Genomic DNA, 16,526 nt, shown 5'->3' with positions numbered 1-16,526 from the left:
TTAGTTATTCATTTCTGCTCCCTTCTATGAGTTAATTTTAGCTTCTAACCTAGCTTTAGAATTTCATGCTTAGTTTCATTGTCTCTGTAAACTTAAGATCAGAATCCTTCACTCAGACAATTCTAGTCCTAGAGAATAATGAACAGGTGGTCTACATTCAGCCCAGCCTAATTCCTTTTCCTAACTCCTTTTGTAATAATGTCAGATAATCATGCAATAAAATATGTTTGAAATTATTATATGGAATTGTTTCCTGATTCAAATTGGTGACAATGGAGAGTGAATGAACGGGCTTCCCTGGTGACTCAGACGGTAAAGAATCTGCTTGCAATGCAGGAGACCTGGGTTTGATCCCTGGGTTGGGAAGATTCCCTGGAGGAGGGCTTGGCAACCCACTCCAGTATTCTTGACTGGAGAATCCCAGGAACAAAGGAGCCTCGTGGGCTGCAGTTCATGGGGTCACAGAGTCAGACACAGCTGAGCGACTAAACACGTGGAAAGTGAATGAGTTAGCTATCATCCTAGCTAGCCTAGATTTTGAACACCAGAAAGTAGGAGCACCAATATTTACTATTTAATTATTTAAACAATTACCTTCCTTTAAGTTTTTTGTTTGTGTGTTCTATTGGTTGTTTGCTTGGTTGGCTTTTTACGTATTATATTTCTTGATAAAGGGTGGCAGAAAAAAAGGTTACAATTGTCTTTCAGTTTTAATTTGTTAAGTAAGCATGGATATATAGATAAATGCTATAAATTAATAGGAACAAGTAAGAACATCATGGAAAAAAATGAATATCAATACAGTGGTCAGCTGATAAAGAAGTGAACACAAAGTTCCATTTGCCATAAATTGTTCTACAGAAAAGTAGTTTAGAAGAGCATTGCTAAGGTTACGCAGTTTCAAAACTCATAGAATTTAGAGAAAAAGGTAAAGACAAACTCCACCTTACATGCATTGTTGTGGTTATCCTAAGTCATATTCAAAATAAGAGTGCTTGGGTCAAAGAAGATGCCTTAAAATTGCATTGCCCATTGTTTGTTTAAATTGCTTCTGCTGGAATTATAACTATGTTCAACCATTTCTCTCTAGGAATATTTTGAGACTTTGATACCTGTTTGTTTGTTTGTTTTAATTACAAGTATGGTTTTAGCAACAAGACCTGTTTTTATAAAAATAATAATAATGTGAACTTCCCTGGTGGTGCAGTGGTTGATGCATGTGGCCTGCAGATGTAGGGAACATGGATTTGATCTCTGGTCTGGAAAGATCCCACACACCACAGGCAGCTAAAGCCTGTGCATTATAACTGCTGGAGCCAGTGCACTCTAGGGTCTTCTAGTCACAACTTATGAGCCCCTATGCCGCAACTACTGTAGCCCAAGTGCTGCCACTACTGAAGCCTGTGTGCCCAGAGCCTGTGCTCCAAGACAGGAGAAGTTACCACAATGAGAAGCCTGTGCACCACAACAAAGCATAGCCCCTACTTAACTGCAACTAGAGAAAACCTGTATGCAGCAATGAAGACCCAGCACAGCCAAAAATAAATATATAAAGTAATTATTTTAAAAATTACTTAAAAATAATAATTATGTGATATAAGTATTAAACACTAGCATTACATGAATTCAAATTCCTGTGATGTCAGTATTCACAATATGGATAAAATGTCTCATGAAGGCTATCTACCCTAGGTGCCATATACTGATGAGAACTCTATTTTTATTTTTTATTTAAAATTAATTTTTATATTACACTGAAGAATAGTTGGGTTTCTCTGGTGGCTCAATGGTAAAGAATCTGCCTGCAATGCAGCAGACATGAGTTCAATCTGTGGGTCAGGAAGATCCCCTGGAGAAGGAAATGGATATCCACTCCAGTATTCTTGCCTGGGAAATGTCATGGACAGAGGAGTCTGGCCAGCTACAGTCCATGGGACTGCAAAAGAGTCAGACACAACTTAGCAACTAAACAATGAGAACAGTAGTTGGTTTATACCATCATGTTAGTTTCAGGTGTACAGCAAAGTGATTCAGTTATACATAAACATATGTCCACTCTTTTTCAGATTCTTTGCCCATATAGGTTATTATAGACTACTGAGTCGAGTTCCTGTGCTATACAGTAGGTCTATGTTGATTATTTATTTTACTTATTGTAGTGTGTTTATGTTAATCCCAAACTCCTAATTCATCCCTCCTTCCGCTCTGGTATCCATAAATTTGTTTTCAAAGTCTCTGAGTCTATTTTTGATTTGGAAATAAGTTCACCTACCCTAGGTGCTGTGTACTGATGAGAACTTTAATTAGCAACAGAGAGAGCTTAGAGAGATTTGAATTGGCCTCTTGAGAGATTGTGGTTTGCTATTTTTGTTTTATCTAGACGTAATCAAGCATCGCATATAAGCTATCAAGTATGCAAACACACATCCCTTGTGTTTTATTCTTGATTCAGTTAAAGTCTCTTAACTAAATTCCTGCTACTATCTCTTACCTCCTATGGGCCATCTTTCTAGTGAATCCTTCATTTTAAAAGACTTCATTTTTTGTCAGTTATAAATTCCATGCACAACCCTGAGTACTGTCCTTCACAAGGGCAAGACCTGTCCCCAGATTTATCAGTGTCCTGAACATACATCCTCTACTTCCGTAACTGGATCTGAACAGATGACATTCTTTTCAATGTCTCTATGCCTTTATACCTGTTGTTCCTTTGCCTAGAAGTCCCCACCCTCCATGTCTGGCAAATTCCTCATTTTCTGGAGTAACTCGTGTTACCTCATTCATAAGGCTGTTGTTTATAGAGTTAATTCCTAAAGATAATTACTCTCATATGTTTTTCCAACATGATTTTATTTATATCTTTAATAGTTTTATGTAATATATAGAGAGTACACCATAGTGGTTAAGATCATGCCTTTGACTCAGCAATTCTCAGAGCATGACCTTGAGCAAGTTATGTGAGCTCTTTAATTTCACCACCTGTAAAAAGGGGGTGATAATATGAGGTCAAAGGTAGTCCATGCCTTCCTGTTTCAACTTTGACATGTAAAGAGCTGTCCTCACAACTAGAAAAAGTTAAACAGAGTGAAAAGTGATTACTTTTCTTGTACCCATCATGGATCTAAAGTTGCAGGGCAAACCACTGTACTAAAATCTGGAGAGACAGATTCATCTGGAGAGCCAGAAATCAGAGCTGTTTACCTGAAGCAGAAGTCATTGAGGCAAACAACTGAGAGGAACACTTAAATGATACTGTGGATGAATTAGGAGTGGCTGCGTATGGACTAGTATGAGAACTGAGAAACTCCTAGGATCACCAGTCACAGGAGAAGGCTATACTTTTACAGGTTTTCCTTCCAGGTAAAGTACAGAGGAGTCAACTTAAAGAAGAGCTCCAAATTCCCAGAGCTAGAACAATTTGAGTAACAAAATAAAGTAGGATTAGGTTTTAACATAAAGTATAAAGTAAATATAAAGTTATGGCAAACCTAGACAGTGTATTAAAAAGCAGAGACATCACTTTGCCAACAAAGATCCAGCTAGTCAAAGCTATAGTTTTTCCAGTAGTCATGTACAGATGTGAGAGTTGGACCATAAAGAAGGCTGAGTGCTAAAGAATTGGTGCTTTTGAATTATGCTGCTGCTCTTGAGAGTCCTTTGGACAGCAAGGAGATCAAACCAGTCAATTATAAAGGAAATCAACTCTGAATATTCATTGGCAGGATCAATACTGAAACTAAAGCTCCAATACTTTGGCCACCTGATGTGAAGAGCTGACTCACTGGAAAAGACTCATGCTAGGAAAGACAGGAGAAGTGGGCAACAGAGGATGAGATGTTTGAATGGCATCCCTGACTCAATGGACATGAGTTTGAGCAAAATACAGGAGACGGTAAAGGACAGGGAAGCCTGGCATGCTACAGTCCTTGGGGTTGCAAAGAGTCAAACACAACTTAGTGATGAAACAAGATAAAGTAATAACATCAGTCCATAAGTGACATAAATACATGATTGAATTAATAAATGAATGGTGGAAAATAGGCAACTCTTTCATGTAGAAGAATCTCAAATACTTTATGTAACTACTATGACCTGTTGACTTGCAAATTTCCTTCAAAAAGAAACCTGAAAACACTCTATCTCAGCCAGGTGATCAACAGTGGTAAGTCATTTTAATATATTGTACCTTTCATATGATGAATGAATGACACTTCAATTCTGTGATCTTCCTCTCAACAAACCATAATCTCAGTTTAGTAATGAAAAAAGTATGAAAAAAATTCCAAGAGTAGGGTATAAAATAGAACACCTGACCAGTACTCCTCAAAATTGTCAAGTTCATTAAAAATGAGGTAAGTCAGAGATACTGTTGAAGCCAAGGGAAACCCAAGGAGATATAGTAAGTAATGTAATGTGGTATCCTGGATTGGATTTTGAAATTGAAAAAGAACACCAGGTAAAACTAGGAAAATCTGAGTCAAGTATAAACTTTCAGTTGTTTCAGTCATTCAGTTATGTCCGACTCTGCGACCCCATGGACTGCAGCGTGCCAGGCTGCCCTGTCCTTCACCAGCCCCTGGAGCTTGCTCAAACTCATGTCCATTGAATCAGTGATCCATACAACCATCTTATCCTCCATCGTCCCCTTCTCCTCCTGCCTTCAGTATTTCCAGTATCAGGGTCTTTTCCAAAGAGTCCTTCGTGTCAGGCAGCCAAAGTACTGGAACTTCAGCTTCAGCATCAGTCCTTCCAATTAGTATTCAGGACTGGTTTCCTTTAGGATTGACTTGTTTGATCTCCTTGCAGTCCAGGGGACTCTCAAGAGTCTTCTCCAACATCACAGTATTATTAATATATCAGTGTTGGTTCATTGAATGTGAAAAATGTAACATTTATGTGATGTAACTACTATGACCTGCTGACTTGCATGTAAAATTTCTGTGATGGTTACTTTTATGTGTCAACTTGACTGGAACACAAGGTGTCTAGAAATTTGGTTAAATGTTATTCTGTGTATGTTGGTGAGGTTGTTTCTGGATGAGATTTACATACAAATCAATAGTGAGTAAAGCAGATGGTCCTTCCCAACACCAGTGGGCCCCATCCAATTCTCAGAGGTCTGAGTAAAATAAAAGGCAGAGTAAGGGAGAATTTGCTCTCTACCCAATTGTTTTTGAAGTAGGATCTGGCTCTTTTCCTGCACTTAGATTGGAATTTGCACCAGTAGCTCTTCTGGGTCTCGAGCTTGCAGATGGCAGTTGATGGGACTCCTCAGTCTTCAGAATCACACAAGCCAATTCTTCATAATAGATAAATACATAAACATATAGATACATATATTGCATGTATATATGTACCCTATTGATCTGTTTCCCTGGAGAACCCTGACTAATACACATACTGAAGTAAAATGTTAGTATTAAGACAAATTTGGTGTGAGATATGTGAGAAATCTGTACTCATTTTCTATTTTTCTGTAACTCTAAGACTATTCAAAAACAAAAGTTTATTGAGAAAAAAGTTGAATATTGGTAATTCAATATAGTAATTGATAATTCAACCATAATAATGGTTTTCTTTATTCTTTACATGATTGTAACATAGATTTAAAGGGGTTAATCAGTGTAAAATTCTTAGAATAATGCCAGGCACAAAGTAAAGGTCAATAAATGCTAACTATTATTATTAATGCATCATACAGGTTTATTTTATCATGTTTTCATTATTTTTCAATCTTCTCCCTGAGTCTTATTATTATTTATTTAGGTAATCACTGGAGATTGATTTTATCAGTTCTATATATGGAAGCCTTTGGAAATTAAATAAGAATGACTAGTATAATATATTTAATGAAGGTTTATGGAAGCTATCTTTTGCATTTTATACTAGTCTACCTATTATAGAAATAGACAAAGGAATAGAAAATGATTTTAAGGAAACTACAGCTTATCTGGAATGATTTAATGTTTTATCTTTTTATCATTTATCTTGATATTATCTACATTGAACTATTTTTAACTCAGTCTTTCTCCAAAATGGAGCTAAGGTAATAAATATATGAGTTAACTTAGGAATAAGTAGTGGAGAAGGCAATGGCACCCCACTCCAGTACTCTTGCATGGAAAATCCCATGGACAGAGGAGCCTGGTGGGCTGCAGTCCATGGGATCGCTAAGATCTTGTTGGACACGACTGAGCGACTTCACTTTCACTTTTCACTTTCATGCATTGGAGAAGGAAATGGCAACCTACTCCAGTGTTCTTGCCTGGAGAATCCCAGGGACTGGGGAGCCTGGTGGGCTGCCGTCTATGGGATCGCACAGAGTCGGACACGACTGAAGCGACTTAGTAGCAGCAGCAGCAGGAATAAGTAGAAAGATATGGAAGTAATAACATAATATTTATCATGTAAATAACTCCCCCAATTACACACACAAATTCCCTCCAGCCACACATGTTGAAGAACTGAGTGATCCAAAGTCAAACAGACATTAATTTGATTTCAGGCCCTTGCAAACTGCATGCTTTTAGCGTGTCTTAACCTCTTTATTTCAGTCTGTCCTATGAATGTGTGTGTGTGTTCAGTTGCTTAGTTGTGTCTGACTCTTTGAGACTACAGCCCACAAGGCTTCTCTGTCCATGAGATTTCCTAAGCAAGAATAATGGAGTAGGTTGCCATTTCCTTCTCCAGGGATCTTCTGGACCCAAAGATCTAACCAATGTCTCCTACTTTGGCAAGCAGATTCTTTACCACTGAGCTATCAGGGAAGCAAGTAATGTATGCTCAGTAAACAACCACTATAATCCCTGGTGGCTCAGATGGTAGAGAATCTGATTTCAATGTGGGAGACCAGGGTTTGATCCCTGGGTCTGGAAGATAGCTCCCCTGGAGAAGGAACTGGCAACCCACTCCAGTATTTTTGCCTGGAGAATCCCATGGATAGGGGAGCCTGGCAGACCATGGGGTTGCAAAAAGTTGGACATGACTGGGCAACTACATGATGTGATGATGATAATTTATATAGTAATTTCAGCAAGGAAAATGTCTTTTTATTTCTTAATCTTGAAGCTTGCAGAAAAGTGGTGGGCTGCCATCTATGGGGTTGCACAGAGTCGGACACGACTGAAGCAACTTGGCAGCATTACTATATATATATATGCTAGACTTGTTATCTTTCTTTGCCAACTCTTTTTTATTTGCAGACTACATATTACTTTCTTCCACAGGTCTGATGACTTGCTTAAGCACACAAATAATTTTCTGTGTCTCTTGTCCGCATTCCTGAAAGCATACAACTTTCGTATTTTTGCTGGGCCTCTTGCTCATCATTTTCTTTCTCTCTTATTCCAATACTGATGATAAAACATCGCCTTACAACCTTAGTTGCCATTGAACTTATACTATCTTTCCTTCTTACCTGATAATTTTTGGTAAAATTATTATAAAAAACATTGCAATTTTATTTATAGAAGAGTACTGATATTAAACTGCAAGTACCAACAGCAAGTTACTATGCTCTTAAAGGAACAACTCTATTTTATTGCATGAATCAGTGTCAAGAAATTTTTGGTCTCCAATAAGCCCATTCACAAAGAGTCAGAGACAACTTAGTGGCTGAACAACAAAAAAACCCATTTCTCACTTTGAAGATGATCACCTATCAGATCCTATACATATATACCCAGTTTCTCTTCATGTGGCTTCAGTTGCCTGCAATCAACTACAGTCTGAAAATATTAAATGGAAAATTCTAGAAATAAACCAATCATTATTGTTAAATTGTGTACACCACCATTCTGAGTAGAGTGATGAAATCTCTCACTGTGCCACTCCATTTTGCCTGGAATCCCCAGCCTTCAACATCCTCTGTTACTAACATCCAACCATCAACATCATCATGCTGGGTGATCCAGAGCCACCCCAAGCAGATGATCCCCCTTCAGATGTATGATCAGACGGTCAACAGTAGCCTAACACTGCATCCCAATGCCTATGTCATTCACTTGATTTCATCTCACCATACAGGCATCTCACAAAAAGAAGAGTGCAACCCTATAATAATATTTTGAGAGAAAGAAAGGTAACATTCATATCATTCTTACTATAGTTTATTGTTGTAACTGCTCTGTTTTTATTATCAGTTTTGCTGTTAATCTTGGACCGTATTCCCTGTGGAAAAGGGGGAACTACTGTAATAAAGTCTGTGATACCTTTACATTCTTTGGATGGAGTTGAAATGACTTAAAATAATGATTATTTGCCTTGCTGTGGGAATGAAGATTCAAGTGTTAAGACTGTTTCCTCACACACTGTTAACAAGAAGTTGCAGGCAGAGTACTTTACAGGGGATTCTCCAGTAGTTCAGTAACACATGAAAACTCAGCAAACAATAAAAATACCTCCAGTTCACTTCTGAGTGGAAAAGAAAATGGATGCTCTTTTACGGGTTAGAAAGGCACTTATCACGTTGAAAGTACCAATTTAGCACTGAAGATTGCTAATGGGTGCTGTGAGATGAGTCACAATTTATAAGCATTGTTGGCAGAGGTTGAAGGTTTTATAGTTTAGAGAACTGGGGGCTGTGAGCGTTGTGTCTTAACTTAAGTGGAACTAGCAAAGATTTAACATCATTCCACTTTCCTTGTCAAAAAGCAAAGTTTTACTTTTTTCCCCATGGAGTGTTGTGTGTGTATGTCTAGCTCAGTTTGGTGACATCAAAAATTCCAGATGCCTCGCAAATGTCCCTGAGGTGGGTACCTGCCCTGAGGGAGCCAACGTTGATCTCGTATATGTCATGGAGTTGAACCCATCCTGACATGGTGTTGCTGAAGTCCAGTCCGCCGCAGGTCTCATGTGGCTCCTCAAACTCCAGGGAAAAGAAACCTAGTCTTCACTGAAGAAATTCTGAGAGGCTTTGGAATTCTAAATTGAGATCTTTTATTCCTCTGTTCTCTTCCTTTTAACTCGAACTTTAAAAGTTTATACAGTTTCCTGCCGTTACAACATACAATTTAAAAAGCTACTATTGATTGTCTACTGTGAGTTAGGGACTCTTTCTGATGTTTTACCATCATTGTTCTATTTATTCTAGTAGGGAATGTTGTGTTTATTTTATGGATGGTGTAGGCAAGGCTTTCACAGGTCAACTGTGTAACTGAGAGGACTCATCTAGTAAGCAGCAGAGACTGGATTTGAGTCCATATTCCAATTCAAAAGCTTGCATCCTTAGCCAGGTTTTCAATTTATTACTAAAATACAAATTCAGAATAGTTAGGTCTGCTCAAAATTGTATGGCTCTCTGTTATGCAGAGTAATGTAAGTCAGAAAGAGGAAAATATCATATATTAATTCATATATATGGAATCCAGGAAAATGGTACTCATGAACCTATTTCCATGGAAGGTATGGAGACTTAGATATAGAGAATGGACTTGTGGACACATTGGCAGAAGAAGAGAGTGGGACAAATGGAGAAAGTAGCATTGACATATGTACACTGTCATGTGTAAAAGTGATAGCTGGCGAGAAGTTGCTTTTAAACACAGGGAGCCCAGCCTAGTGCTCTGTGATGACCTAAAGGGGTAGGGTGAGAGGAGGGGAGGGAGGTTCAAGAGGGAGGTGATATATGTATAATTATGGCTGAGTTGCATTGTTGTATGGCAGAAACCAACACAACATTGTAAAGCAATTTCCCCCCCAATCAAAAATAAATTAAAGAAAGATTTTTTTAAAAAGTTCTTATATAAACTATTACATATAGAATGCATAAACAACAAGGTCTTACTATATTGCACTGGGAATATATTCAACATCTTGTGATAAAATATAATAAAAAAGAATTTGAAAAAGAATCTATATATCTATATGTATACATAGATATGTATAACTAAATCATTTTGCTATACAACAAAAATTAACACAGCATTGCGTTACATTGGTGCAAAAGTAATTGTGCTTTTGCATTGTTGAACTTTGCCACTGGATATTGGGATACATTCTTAAATAAATGTGATTATGCTATACATCATTTTAATATGCATTCTCATTTTATGTACTGTTGCTAATGACTATTAGTTGCTTTGGTATTTTATATTTACTTTAGACTATGGAAATGATGTTAGACAAAAAGCAGATATATTCGAGTTCAAAACCAGCCGTAAAATAGTGGAGACAACTCGCAACATCAACACATTTGGCCCAGGAACTGCTAAGGAACATAAGGAACTTGGTGGTTCAGGAAGTTTTGCAAAGGAGATGAGAGCCTTGAAGATGAGGAGTGTAGTGACCAGCCATCAGAAGTTGACGGTGAAAATTGAGAGCCATCATCAAAACTGATCTTCTTATAGCTACATGAGAAGTTGGCAAAGAACTCAATGTCAACCATTTGCTTCAAATGTCGGCATTTGAAGCAAATTGGAAAGGTGAAAAAGCTTGATAAATGGGTGCCTCATGGGATGACCAGAAAATAAAAGGAAAATTGGTGTTTTGAAGTATCATCTTTTCTTATTGTATGCAATGACAACAGACCATTTCTCAATCAGATTGTGGTGTGCCATGAAAAGTGAATTTTATATGACAACTGGCGATGACCAGCTCAGTGATTGGAGCAAAAAGAAGCTTCAAGCATTTTCCAAAGCCAAACTTGCACAAACAAAGATCATGGTCACTGTTTGGTGGTCTGCTGCCAGTCTGATCCACTACAACTCTCTGAATTTCAGTGAAACCATTACACCTGAGATGTATGCTAAGCAAATGGATGACACGAACCAAAAACTGTGATGCCTGCAGCTGGTATTGATTAACAGAATGGGCCCAATTTTTTTCCGTGACAACACCCAACTGCCCATCGCATAACCAATGTTTCAAACGTTGAATGAGTGGGCCTATAAACTTTTGCCTCATCTGCTATGTCCACCTGGCCTCTTGCCAACTCATTACTACTTCTTCAAGCATCTTAACAACTTTTTGCAGGGAAAATGCTTCCACAACAAGCAGGAGGCAGAAAATGCTTTCCAAGAGTTCATCCACAGATTTTTATGCTACAGGAATAAATACATTTATTTATTGTTGGCAAAATTTTGTTGATTGTGATGGTTCCTGTTTTGCTTAATAAAGATGTGTTTGAGCCTAGTTATAATGATTTAAAATTCATGGCCTGAAACTGCAATTACGTTTGCACCAACCTAATAAATCAATTATACTTCAATAAAATATCTTTTTTAAAAGCCCATGGCTCTTAAACTTTAGCCCCTATAGCATATTTTTTAAAAAATTCTCTTTACATGCCAAAATATTCTCCAGTAAGACTTAAATGGGAGAATCATTCTTCCTGATTCTCTTTGCCTTGCAGAAACAGTTGTACAATCTAAGAAATCAACATGGTCACTGCCTCACACACAGTTGTTCAGAAAAAAACTGAGACCATCAGAAATGTATTTCATCACTCCTTTCAGAGCCTGTGACAGAGTCCTATAACATATACAGGTTTGGATTTCTGGCTCTACTGAGCAATACCCCAAATAGATAAATTCATATTTATTTTTTTCTTGGATTTAATAACATTCTGCATCCACTCTGAAGCACATACTGAAGACAAGTACAAACAGGATGTAGTCATTGTTTTCTTCTTAAAAAAATAATCTGACTTTACCCTTCTCCTGTTTATAATCCACATCTGCTTAAGATACAATAGAATACCTGCAAATTATTACTAAAAACATCTTTTCTCTATCCTTCCCCAGCCTTTGAGTCATGTTTCTCACCCCTACCTGTCTCAGCTGTTTCTTTCTCACTTAAAGGTCATACTTCCCTTCCTTCCTCTTGCTGCCTCCTTGAAGGATCCTAACCTCTGTTAGTGATTCCTGTATTCTCTAGCAGAGACTGAAGATTTTCAAGAGCTTTAGAAAGTGATCTGTATAGTTGAAACAAATAGAGACTATTGTAGAGAGAAAACAGGTTCAATGCTGGAACTCACCATCAGGTCATCATCAAGGACAAGAGTGAAGCTTTGTGGATAAACTAAACAACATGGAGTAGCTCTGAATGTGGGGAATGTAGAAGGTCCATGTTGAAAGAGTGTGGTAACTTGGTCAGTGAGGGGCCTGTCATTGAGTCAGGAAGCCTGGGCTTAAAGCCAGCTCTACACTGTCTGATGTGATGTTTTCTTATTTATAAAATGATGATCAAATACCTGCACCCATCAGTTGTTTTGAGCATTGAGTGTATTAATCATCATAAACAATGAACAGTGTGAAGTGCCTCATAGTAATAGATATATGGAGTTAGTAAAGATCCCTGTGAAAACACATGCTTCGTAATTTACTGATCTGTGTACGTGGCACATAGTTGGAACTCAGGAGATGTTGGCTTAATGATGGAATCATGCATTTAGCAGAATGAAACAAGGAATAGAAATAGGAGATAAGACACAAAAAATCAGCTGGGTGTGAATAACATGTAAAAAGCAAAATCTAATTCTTTGGTGGTTTTACCTCAGGTGTGAAAATGAGATCACCTCTACCATTAATTGCTAATTGTAATTTTGTTGCCCCAAACAGCCTGCACATTCTTTGAGATTTTTCTCTGAGCTCCTAGGAATGATTTGGTATCTGAGTGAACTTCATGTTAGGCTCAAGTGATTTCAGTGGGAACAGCCTGGATTTCTCTAATTCATTATACTACTTACAATGTCTACTAAATGACTTTGCCCTATGAAAATGGATATTTTTAACTTTGGTGCACTTTTAAGCTGTCTCATTGGATATTTAAGATACCCCATAGCAGAAAGTATGGATATTTTCAGGGTAGAAGGAACAGGCCAATTTCTACTGTTAGCTCAACTGCTAATATCAGGGAAGTAAAATTTTTGTTTTTAAAAATGAGCTCTTACACAGGGCACTTTTCGTAGACAGTGCTGCTTCTGAGGGAAGATAAGTTTTAGGTCTTATCTTGCTCACAACGACAGTGAACGTTGGATTGCATTTCAAGTATTGCATCAATTCCACCAAAAACTCCAGATAATTTCAGGTATGAATTACTGTTCTCTAATTATGAGTCTAATTATCTTTTTATATTCTGGGTCAGTTCATTAAAGCTGCGCTACTTAGTGACTATTCTTTTATCTTCTTCAGTACATCGGTTGTCACAATGCTCGTTTTCACTTACTAAATTGAGGTTTGCCTACAGCCAGCAGTTGGCTCTTTTATACATTTTGATGTCTCTGCAGCCTAAGTGCATTTGCTGTAGTTTGGGAAATCTTTAAAGTCTTTACGAAAATAATTGGTAAGCTACTACTGGCAATACAAAATTGTATTCTAACAGTATCAAAAAATATAAATCTTCATGGACTAAAAGCTTTCCCTTTTTTTACTAAAGAGAAAACTACATGGCTTTGGATATTTATCTATCTTAAAGTAATTTTGAAGGTAAGAAATACTATGAGTAGGTCTGTTTGGTCTTGATATATACATAAAAGTAGAAACAAGAAAAGAGAAGGTGCAAAGAAATAAAGTGATTTTGAAAAAAGAATGTCTATTTTGATCATTAGTCGTTGGTTTGAATTGCGGCTTTCAAAAGCCACATCCTAGGCTTTCAGGTTACCCTAACCTGGGCTTCCCAGGTGGTTCAGATGGTAAAGCATGTGCCTACAATGCAGGAGACCTAAGTTCGATCCCTGGGTCAGGAAGATTCCCCTAGAGGAGGGCCTGGCAACCCACTCCAGTATTCTTGCCTGGAGAATTTCATTGACAGAGGTGCCTGAGGGGTTACACTCTGTGGACTCGCAAAGAGTCAGACACGACTGAGCGACTAATGACACTTTCACACATGAACGCATATCCTAACGTAGGGCTTAGGTACACATCATAACCCCTAGAACCAGCAAACATGGTCTTATTTGGAATGAAATTCTTACTGGCCATATTCTTCTCTTGAAGGATAACTTCATTTCATATAAGCTCAATTAAAATATGACTTTCAATATTTTAAAGTGAATAGTGTTTGGAAAAGTCTTTAAAGAATGAACTATTAATTTTAGTCTTTTGAATTATGTCATCCACCTCCATGAGACATACTTTTGGTCTAAAGAGAAAATAATAAATAAGCTATTTCAGAAAATTACATTCATAGCTGTTGAAGAATATACTACTATCACTCATTTGTTCAATGTTTTTTATCTTAAAAAGAACACTGTTTTATCTGGAAAGAAAGCTCAGGCATAAATCATTCTATGTTACCGATGTTGAAACTGAGATTTTTCATTTATGCAGTGATTAAATATTTACTGAGCACCTACTGTGTACTATTTTACATGGTAGAGAGACAATAGGGAACACGTAATCAATCCTCATTAATCTTACATTCTATTGCAGGTGAAGGAAGGACTTTCAATAAACATGTAAAATACAATATTTTTTTTTTGTTAGAGCATATACTGTTAGTTTAAGGAGCACAAAGCACTGTGTTAGAAGGGCTGAAAATTAAAATGGAATGGCCATATCTCTGATAAGTTTTTTAGGAAGGTGATGAAAGGAGTCATGAAGATACATGGGAGAAATCCTTTTGAAAAGTAATAATCAGTTAGTCTTAAGACCTGTGCCTAATACATTCAAGGAACAGCAAGAAGGCCAATGAGATCAAAGAGAGTACAGTAGCTGATGAAGTCAAAAAGATAGTAAGTTGAGAATATATATGGTTTTTATGCCATTTGATGATTTCTGATTTTTTTCTAAATGAAATCTAAAACTATTGAAAGATTTAACTAAAAGTGATACAATCTAACGTATAACTTAAAAAGAAATGATTTCTGTACAGTGTAGAAACAGGTGGTAGGTATGAAAGGCAGGCTCAGGAAAATCAGGAGACTCTTGGCATAATGTAAGTTCTGGTAATTTCCACTAGAATAGCAGGCGGTAAAAAATGGTAAAATCAAACATGATTTACTGATGAGTAGGAATTGGGGTATGAGAAAAAGAGAAGATTCAAACATGACTTCAAGTTTTTCGACTTGTCTAACTGGAAATATGAAGCTGATAATAACTGGAATCATAATGGCGTTAGATAAAGTGGGCTTGGAGGAGTAAGATAATGGACATGCTAGATTTCAGATATCTATTTGATATCTAAAATATTAGATAGGCTGTCAGTGATATACTGGACTGAAATTCAAAGGAAAGGTCCTGGCCAGAGATATATCTTTGGGAATTATTAGCATATGGATAATATTTAAGTACATACAGCTGAATGAGAACATCTATAGAGAGATGTAAATATAGAAAAGAAGAGCCTGAAGGATTGAATATAGGGCACCCCAAAGTTTGACTTCAGGAGTAATACTGGATGAAAACCATAATTTCGTAGTTTTAGGAAGCCAGTCCAAAAAAAGAAAAAAGTTCTTAAGGGTGAAGGTAGATTGACTTGATTTCTAACAGGTCAAGTATTACAATAGCTATTAATTGAGTATTGGATTTAGCAATGTAGAGGTTACTGCTGACATGACAAGAAGAAGTTTAATGGAGTGTTAGGTGCAAAATCAATATTGGAGTGGATTCAATGGACGATGGGCAGAGGAAAGGAAAAATATTGACAACACTTTCAAAGGATTTAGCTGTAGAGTGGAGCAGAAAAATAGACAAGTGACTGTGTCAACATGATTTTTTTAAGGCAAATTAGCAAGACAATGTCTCGTAACAAGGATGCAGCGGAGAGAGAAAACGATGATATAGGAATGAAATGGAAAAGCTGTAATGATGCACTAGAGAGGGAAGAAGAAATGAATTTTATATTATGAGAGAAACATTTGGCATTAAATGGGATCATAATCAGTCCAACTTTAGTAACAAAAAAGCAGCCACCGTATGAGACCAGATGATAGCAGGTGCCAAAGTGAAACACTGGGAGTTTCTTTCTGGTTAGTTTGTTTTCCTAGTGTGCTAAGTCGTTTCAGTCAAGTCTGACTCTTTGCAACCCTATGGACTGTCGCCCACCAGGCTCCTCTGTTCAAGGGATTCTCCAGGTAAGAATACTGGAGTGGGTTGCCACGCCCTCCTCTAAGGAATCTTCCCGACCCAAGGATCAAACCTGAGTCGCTTACATCTCTTGCGCTGGAAGGTGGGTTCTTTACCACTTGAACCAGCTGGGACAAGATGATAAAATGAGAATAAAGAGGAAGAGGAAGGAGAGTAGTTTAGATGAGGAGAGAATAAAGTGAAATGTTCATTGAGGCGGGTGAGGGAGTAAATGAATGAAGGAACATGGTATTCGAAGTACACATGAGTTTCCCGGTCTTGAATCTTAGAAGGAGGCTTGTCAAAGTACTTCTTCAGTCAGGTTCAGCCCTGTGGGAGCACATACCAAGAATGTGAAGAGGCTCCAATGCAGGATCCCACCTTGCCTTTAGCTGTTGTGTCCTGTTAGTCTCCTATGGTCTGCCTCAGTTTGCTTTGTTTGTCTTATACACCTTTGATGCTACTGGACATTTATTTTGTACAAGGTCTCTGAATTTGAATCTGTCTGGTGTTTTCTAAGGA

The sequence above is a fragment of the Capra hircus genome, chromosome 1, assembly GCF_001704415.2.
Source record: "Capra hircus breed San Clemente chromosome 1, ASM170441v1, whole genome shotgun sequence".
Classification (NCBI taxonomy): domain Eukaryota; kingdom Metazoa; phylum Chordata; class Mammalia; order Artiodactyla; family Bovidae; genus Capra; species Capra hircus.
The sequence above is the reverse complement of the archived record's forward strand: the minus strand, read 5'-3'. Positions refer to the sequence as shown.